This window comes from Mercenaria mercenaria, chromosome 4 (assembly GCF_021730395.1).
Source record: "Mercenaria mercenaria strain notata chromosome 4, MADL_Memer_1, whole genome shotgun sequence".
NCBI lineage: Eukaryota > Metazoa > Mollusca > Bivalvia > Venerida > Veneridae > Mercenaria > Mercenaria mercenaria.
In genome coordinates, this window is record NC_069364.1 from 11,546,970 (window position 1) to 11,556,157 (window position 9,188).

Genomic DNA, 9,188 nt, shown 5'->3' on the forward strand with positions numbered 1-9,188 from the left:
TATTTATATAATGTCAGTTAAACAAAATTCTTAAATACGCTAATTTTGTTTATATTATTACGTAAAATGCCATTCACTAATGAGGACTAGCTATGGACACCCTTGCCTTTTCTGTCAGGGTATTAAAATTTCAGTCTGTCTCAAATTCTTTTAGACTATCTACAAGAAGAGAGTGTACATTCACATGGATTTCTAAATATTTGCGTCGTTATAAGCGTTGGTGTGCACTCTTTAAGAAATGTATCCAGTCGATGATTGCTTGAAGACTTCACTATAATCAATTTCTGATAAATTTATGAGCCGTGATATGCAAAACTGTAACAAAAATCAACAGAAAAATCTGACAAGGCGCATGAAAACGCATAAATATAAAATCCTCATTCGATGCTTGCATATCGCAACATCTGTTCATTTTTCGCTCAATGTCACGGTCATTCTTAGCTATGTTTCTCACTGCAGTCTGCCAGAGCTGGAAAGGTCTTCTGCGCATGTCCTGAATTGATCATCAATTGGAGCACACAGCAAAAAATACCGAAATTATTGCATGACAGCATGCATTTAATGTATAATATGTATAATATGCTGACTAAAGGTTAGAGTTAGTATTACTATTGTCACAAAATATATATATTAAAGATACCTTTCTTCAAATTGTTTGAATTCGGTATATACCGGAGTCTGTACTTTACACAGGCGCCCCAGGTCTGCAGTTAGTCGAAGTATTCGCATCTGCGTCAAAATGCGCTTTTACACTAAATACCAGAAAAATACTTTGTTAACAGTATTCTGGCGATCATGTAAATAGCAAAAAATTTCAAAGTAAATGGATGTTTATTTCTTAGTTTTGTCCGTCTTTTAAATTTTTTTAAAACACCAACAGAAAGCATAAGATGAAGACATAGGAATAATATACACAGCACTGGAATATCATACTTCGGTTTGGAATAAATTTGAGAGGGACAAACCTTCATTAAAAAAGAATGACCCCACTTTGCCGCCGAAATTCTACAAATTATAACAAATTCTTTTTATACAGGGGAACGTTTAAACTGCGTTTAAAGGATTATTATCTCACTGCTTTACCTTTTCGTCTCCGAAAAGTCCAGTACCTTATCGAACTTTGCACCTCTATTTTTAAATCATGCTCTCTCATATCTGTGGGAAAATCCGCTTAAAATCCTCTAAAACATTTATAACGAGAAATGTATATACACTTTTTGAAAGGATTTTTTAAAAGTGATTTTAAATATTTCATTTTTCTATGTTCTATTCCTTATTCGACTTTTGAAAAAGATATAGGGAACCAGTTCCTTATTCCTTATTCGGTTTCTCGATCTTAATCACTCGTGCTATGATCTAGCGTGTTCATTTTATGCTGCTGAACAGAGGAAGGATTATTGTCACACTGCTTTTACCTCAGAGTGTTCTCCAAATAAGGAATAGAATAAGGAACTAGTTCCTTATTCCTTATTTGAAAAAGGAATAAGGAATAAGAAACCAGCCTACTCGTTATCATGGAAAATGTCTATAGCTTATTGATTTTCTTTTCGCAGTTCTAGATATAAATATTAATCGAGATTCGCTTTCCAAGGAATATGTTATTGTTTTGATTCTTTTCAGAATTTATAATTAAATGCGGTGAATGTTTCCTTTTCATAACATCTGCAGAATCGTAATCGGTTGGTGCTGGGTCCAGTAGGGGAACGCTAAATAAAACAACTGACGTTAAACCTGTCCACAAAATTGGAATACAGTTTTGTATTTTCCCGCCAAAAAAAAACCATTACATGATCCCAATTTTTTTGCTCACCAGTACCATCCGTGCACTCATTGTATTCTTTAAACTAATTACATAAATAGTGAAAATTGAAAGGAAGTTGCTGACATAGGCATATAAGCAAGCAATTTCAGGTCATTTTTTTTCATATTCGTCTGTCTGTCTTGCGACAGTAGAGGATGACTGGGTTAACAGAATGCCGTGAAAAAATATGGTGTACCATTTGGGTCTAAATCTGCTTTACGTGGGCGCACATTTCAAAATACAAGTTTCACTTAAACAGAGGATTTTACACGAGTGCTTGTCATATTGAATTTATTAATCAGTTGAATAAAGTAATAAAAAAGCGAGGCTGTGCCCAGCAATGTGCAAAGTTTAATAAAATCAATGTGGGGAAAAATTTTTGTTATCACATGTAATTTTTTCCGCCAAATCAACTTCCTTCATTCTTTGTTACGATAACGCACGTTTTTTTTTCCGTTTTTATAACGTCTGCAGAAAACCCCAGGGATTCTGAATATCTTATTACACGAAATGGGAAAAGGCGCTAACGCTATTTTAGCATAAAAGCGCAAAATATATAATAAATAAATAAACTCCACCTAAACGACATTTGTTCTTCGTTTTTTTCTCATTTGGGCGTCGATTTCCCTTTGAATTATCCCTTTGTGGCCGTAATACGTTAACGCTCTGCCACGGAACGCGCATCATGAAAAGGTGGGTGTTTTAACAGCACGTGAGCGCGAGAATCTCTCTGTTAAACACACGTTTTCTCTCTTGTTAAACACCCTCGAAAAAGTGAAAAGAACAGCAGTAATGCTAGAATATCTATTATAGAACAAGTATATCCGGCTTGAAGCGACGCCAACGTCAAAACTGTATTACTCGTACACTATAGTGTATAAATGGCTTTATTTCATTTTAAAAGTATGTGCAAATATACATAATTATATAGGTAATGATTATATATTAATTTACTCATGCACGTCCTTATGTGCATGGTTAATTGTAAATATACAAGCACTCCGAATAAAGCGTGCATGCATAAAATTATACGCGTACAATGGTTAATATGTAGGTGCACGCGTATATATACAAGCACCTAGAATTACGCATGCGTGCGTTAAATTATACGTGTGTGTATAAATTTACACGTACATTAGTAAATGTATAAGTGCTGCTCGAATGTGCGTGCATGCCTAAATATATACGTCCACATGTATAGGTGGACGGATAGCTCAGTGGTTTGCACACTGGCCTTCCAATCCTGAGGTCGGGGGTTCGATCCCCGGCAGCTACTCGGGAATTTTCAGAAACGCTTTTCAGTGTTTCCCACCTAACTAGAGGTGTACTGGTCAGGAACCCAGGCAATCCTTGCGTGTATCAGTGCTATACACTGGGCACGTTAAAGAACCAGGCTGTCTATTCGCAACGAGCTAGGCTAAGTTAGCCGGACAAGCCTGTATCTGATTTCTGATCTCTCTGTCGTGGGGGCTTTGTCTCACTCTGTCCCTCTGGTCAGATCGCTCTGTGTCTGTACTAGTAGAGGATGAATTATGCGCCCTGTGTGGCTGCATTTGAACTATGTAAAGCGCCTTTGAACGTGAAAATTGATCATGAAAAGGGCGCTATATAAATCTGGTATATTAATAATAATAATAATAATAATGTATATTTTTAAACGTACGTGCGGAAATATGTTCAGTACATCATTTTTTTTCATACTTTCCTTGTACATGTATATTTGAAGTTTGTGTTGTAAAATCATGTAGAAACCTGATCATCATCCAATATCAAAACGCCCCCAAAAATCAAGTAAGTGTACTTTTCTTGTCAATTATCAGGTTTAGAAAAATATCGACAGTAGACCAAGTGTTGCGTTTCTTGATGTACTCAGTATATGTGAGGGCACGCGTACATGAACTTATGGCTGCAGGAAATCTCTCGACTTGCATGAGTGGATAATAAAATGCGTGGGATTATTATACTGCACTGTAAAAGCCTATAAAGAAAAGTCAGGAACTTTAGTATGCGGAATATTGAAATAATTAAATCTAAACGGTTTTGTTAATGTATTAATTGTTTACATAATTAAATTAATTTAATTTTATTAAAATATTAACGCAATGATTCTAAGGCACAAAAGAAACTTAATACGTGTTCATTTTACTATTTAATTCATTAATATTGGTAAATGTCATCACCAGAATTGACGAAAACTCGCGCTTGCATTTATTTTGGTTTCGTGGGTTGTTTTCAATGCCTTTAAATTTAAAAATAATTCGTGTGGGGTTTTCAATTTATGTGACTCTGGAAATATATTATCTGGGAGTTTTCAGGGAAAAGCTGCTACAAATTTTAAAGGGGGACGACTCCATATATACAACTATAGGCATGGAAAGCCGCGGTGTGCCATGCCAATTTCCATAAACTAAACTGCCGTGCGCAGGAGATAAGTTGTCGTGCGCACGAAAAAGATGGGGCGTACGCTCGAGATAATTGCCGTGGGGTTCGAGGATAAGATGTCGTTTCGCTCAAGTAAGATGTCGTGTTGAGATAGGTTGTTGAGCGCACGAGATAAGATGTCGTACAATGATAGAATATGTCGTGCGTTCGAGATAAGATGTCGTTCGCCTGAGATAAAATGTCGTGCGTTCGCGATGAGATGTCATGCGTCTGACATAAGATGTTGTGTGCACGTTATAAGATGTGGTGCGCTCAAGAACGTTCGAAATAAGATGTCGTGAGCACGAAATAAGATGTCGTGCATTCGAGATAAGTTGTGCGTACGAGATAAGATGTTGATAGCACGAGATGAGATTCGTGCGCGCGACATAATCTAATCCTTAAAGTTGAACAAAATAAAAGCATTTCCTAAAGTACGCACACATTGAATGTATGTTCTATACTGACTAAGGTTAGGATTCAGTTAAACCTAGGTTTCTATTGTACATTCAATGCATGTGTATGTTAGATGAGGAATAATTGATCTATTCTAATAACACTCGAAAAACACTTTCATAAGGTTAATGAACGTGACAGATGCATAATGGATAGACAATTGCTAAAGTCATTTTTACCATAAAATAAAATTGTATAGACATGTCGAAAAAAGGCATACGCAAAAAGTAATGAGCCCATTTTATGAAAAAGGCAATTATTGAAACCGGATCCAGGGCCGGAGTCAGAGGGATCGTGCCTACCCCCTCCAAAAGTCCGCTAGAAGTGAACTATACTCATCAAAGGTGCACTCAAAATTGAGATAAAAAATCACCAGAAGGCACCATTTCATACTTTTACTTTAAAAAAAATTCAGGAGAGTATGGGTACCCTTTCCCGTACATACCCCACTCTATGCATCTTGCCGATAATAAGCTGGCGCCCCCGATGAAAATTGTCTAGAACCGGGCCTGGAAAGCACTGTTGAACCGTAATTTTCACACATGAAATGCTTCTTGCTCTTAAATGATTGTATTCTTCTGTTTCATCTTGTGTTAGAGTTCATTATTTTACTACTGATTGGTTCAATGTACAGGGTGGATTAAGACAAGGCCGTGTGCTGTCTCCGATTTTAGTTTAAACATATTTATTCTCAAAATAGAGTACATATACTGGTACATATGTCATACTGTAGTGAAGGCAAAACAGGAAAGGATAACTTGAGAATGAAATACAAGTCTTATACAATTCCTCTCCTTTGCGGACAAAATATAACTGTATGAGCATATCGAGCTTAAAACTGTAATGAGGCTAGGAATATAGTCTTAAAATATGAAAAAAAAATCGTTGTGAATGTAAAAAATGAAAAGAGGACAATGTATGGTAGAAGAAAAGTATTCACACAAATGTAGAAATTAGAACAAGTCAACGGTAGAATAGAAGAGAGAAAGTGGGAAAAATGGGAATATCTCAGGGTTGCTAATTATAAGAGAACCTTTGTAACTTTCGGATATGTATGCTTGTACATGAGTAAATATAGTCATGTTATCCTGATCAGAGAGGTCTGGGTTTCCAAGCCCAAACCCAGTATCCAAGTCAGTTTCGAAATTCCGCAAATTATTAAGAAGATTGTTTCGACAACGATTAAAAATTCTGCATTCAAAAAAGAAGTGGAAATTAGTTTCCATCTGTTCACACTGGCAAAATGGCATAGGAGAAATATTTTTAGGTAAAGATGATGATTCAGTGCACTTCGTTATGTTCGAAGTCGTGTATGGAGTACCTGGAGTTTCCTGATTCCGGTGTATTAATAAGCTGGAGTACACTGCTTGTTTTTATTTAGATTACTTTTAAATGATGAAAGTGTTTCAAATTACGGATATCTGGTCTCAATAAATTCCAATCACGTACAACGGAAGGCAAAAAAGAACTGAAATATAAAGATATTCTTGCAGGTACACCATGGATATTTTCAGAGCTTCTTAGGTTGTAGCGAGTATCACCTGACTCAGGAACTAGAGAGGATAGAGGGGTCAGATTACATTACATTTTGAAGAACATAAGAAATCGATGTTTGTAACGTCTGTCGGAAAGTGACTCACAGGGTACTTCTCTCTTTAGGTTTTCCAAGGAAACAAGTTTGGTAGCTCCGGAGACAATGCGAGCACATTCATTTTGAATTTTGTTGAGTTGATCCATTTCATACTTGGTACAGTTGCCCAACACTACGTCTGCATACTCGAGTATTGGCCTTATGAAAGAAATATACAAATGTATATAGTTTCAAGGGAGCGACAGTCAAGTGAGAATTTAAATTTATGCATTATGTTTATCCTCTTCTAAGCCTTTTCTACAATGTAGTTGATATGAGAATGCCAGCAACAATCGTTTGACAGGAATACACCTACAAGATGTTTATGTTCGAGTACCTCTGGAATAATCTGGTTAAACATTCCGAGAGGATGATGTAGTTGAAAATTTCATTTTCTTGAAACTAAAAGCGCTTCTGATTTGGAGTGATTAAATTTAACAAGCCATTTTCTGCCCAAAATGAAATTGTTTGGATTCAGATTGAAAAGATTTGCCGCAATGTCCGGTGCTGAACTATAATATAAAGACTTGTATCATCAGCAAACAGGTCGATGCATGATCTGATATTTCATCAACGATGTCATTGATAAGATAAGGAAAAGAAGAGGCCCGAGTATTGAACCCTGTGGAACTCCAGCTTTGAGACATGCCCAGTTCGATTTGACACCTGGCAGTACAACACGTTGACGTCTATGTATATAATAGATAATCTTGAAACCACATGTGAAGAGAACCTGTGATTACTGTGTATTTTAGTCTACATAGTAAACCTTTGTGCCAGACTTTGTCAAAGGCCTTGCTTATATCGAAAAATACGACCATTATCTAGAGCTTTATCGTATATGAAAACAAGTTAACTGTGGAGTCATCCGGAATGAAACCAGACTGTACAGGAGTTAGAAAGCGAGAATCATGAAGATGGTTATAAACATGCTTGAAAATGAGGCGTTCAAGAACTTTTTCAATAGTGTTTAAGTGTGATATTGGACGAAAATTATTCGGAAGAGTGGCATCACCTTTCTTGAAGATTGCGCTAACATGGGCTTCCTTCCATGTGGCTGGCACAGTAGAAGATTGGAGTGAAGCATTGAAAAGGTCACAAAGAGGAAAAGATAGTTCAAGAGAAGCCTCAATTATAATTCTGTCACTTATACCATCAGGACTTGCGGCCTTGTGGACTGATAGAGACTTCAAAACATCTTCAGTTTCTACCGGAGAAAGATGAATTTCATTTAAAATAGTGGTAGAATTCGTAGGACCAAGATAATTTTAAGTATCTCTATATTTTCGTCATCAATGTATGTCTGCTCTTGGAAGTAATCATTTAAAAGGTTAGCTTTTTCAAAATCAGAAGACGTTGTTTGACGAGTGTTGGAGTTATATAGTGCAAGAATACAGTTATAGGACAAGGGGTAGCTGGAGAATCAATTTTGATTTGGAACTTTCAGGCCTGTTATCTTGTCAGCATGATGTCCCATTAAGAATCAGATAATGTGAATTAATGGCACTGACCAATTTGATAAGCTTGGAATCTGTTCTAATGGTGGTTTGAGAATTTTAGAACATGTTCAATGATTGTAAAACTTTAGTCAATGTTATATTTTGTCTCACAACAAGAATGAATGTGATAACCCAATAGTTGTTTTATTTTGAGACGTGTTTTATTAAAAATCTTTACTGAAACTGTTTTACATAAAGAAATTATGAATAAACAATTTTAATCATTTTAAAACTGTAACTTGTGATAAAATAAATATACATGTAAATGGCAATATTTTAAAATACTAAAATATGAATGCAACTTTGAATCGCAAGACCTAAAGCTTGAAATTTATAATTCAGGGGTGTAATTAGGCTAAAATGGAATTGTAGGCCACTGTCCAAGGAGGGTATGGCATGCTTCCACAGATAGATGCAAAATGGTGCTTTTTGGTTTATATCTGGACTTTTATGTTTTTCATTTTTCAAAATGAAGTGTAGACCCGGGGGAGCTATTGTACAAATTAGAAAGAGACCAGTGTCATAGGTGTAGCTGGACCATAATGGAAGTATGAGTCATTGTTCTAAGGGTGATGGGGCGATGTTACCCCTGAAAAAAATACATTCTAGATAAAACATGATATGTTTTGGTGAAGTTCATAATTCAGGGGCATTACTAGGCTAAAATGGAAGTGTATGCCACTGTCCTGGGAGTTCTGGCGCATGCTCCCACGTAAAAATTGCACAAATTAGATGCAAAATGGTGTATGTTTGCAAAATTCATAATTCTGGGGTTTAGCTAGGCCAAATTGGAAGCGTAAGCCACTGTCCTAGAGGGTTCGGGAAAAATTGGACACTATATAGGCAAAGTGGTGCATTTTATTTTTGTGTATAACTGGACCTTTAAACTTTTTCATAAAGTGTAGACCCAGGGGAACCACTGTTCCTTATAGAAAGTACACCAGTGTCAAGTGCGTAGCAGGGCCAAAATGGAAGTGTAAGCCACTGTTCTAGGGTGTTTGGTTGGGGAGGGGGGCAGTCATGCTCCCCCGGAAGATTTTTACATTCTAAATGCAAAATATGGTGCTATCTGGCAAAATTCATAATTCATGGGCTTAGCTAGGCCAAAATGGAAGTGTAAGACACTGTCCTAGGAGGGTTTGGGAGCATGATCTCTGTAGAATTCTTACATTATAAATACAAAGTGGTGCATTTTTGGTGTATATCATGACGTTAATTTTTTTTCCTAATGAAGTGTTGGTCGGGGGCAACTACTGTACCTCAGAGAAAGTAAATCTGTGTCAGTGTAGCATGGCCAAAATGGAAGTGTAAGCCATTGTTCTAGGGGTTAGGGGGCATGCTCCCCTGGAAAAATTTTACATTCTTAGTTAATTTCTAAATG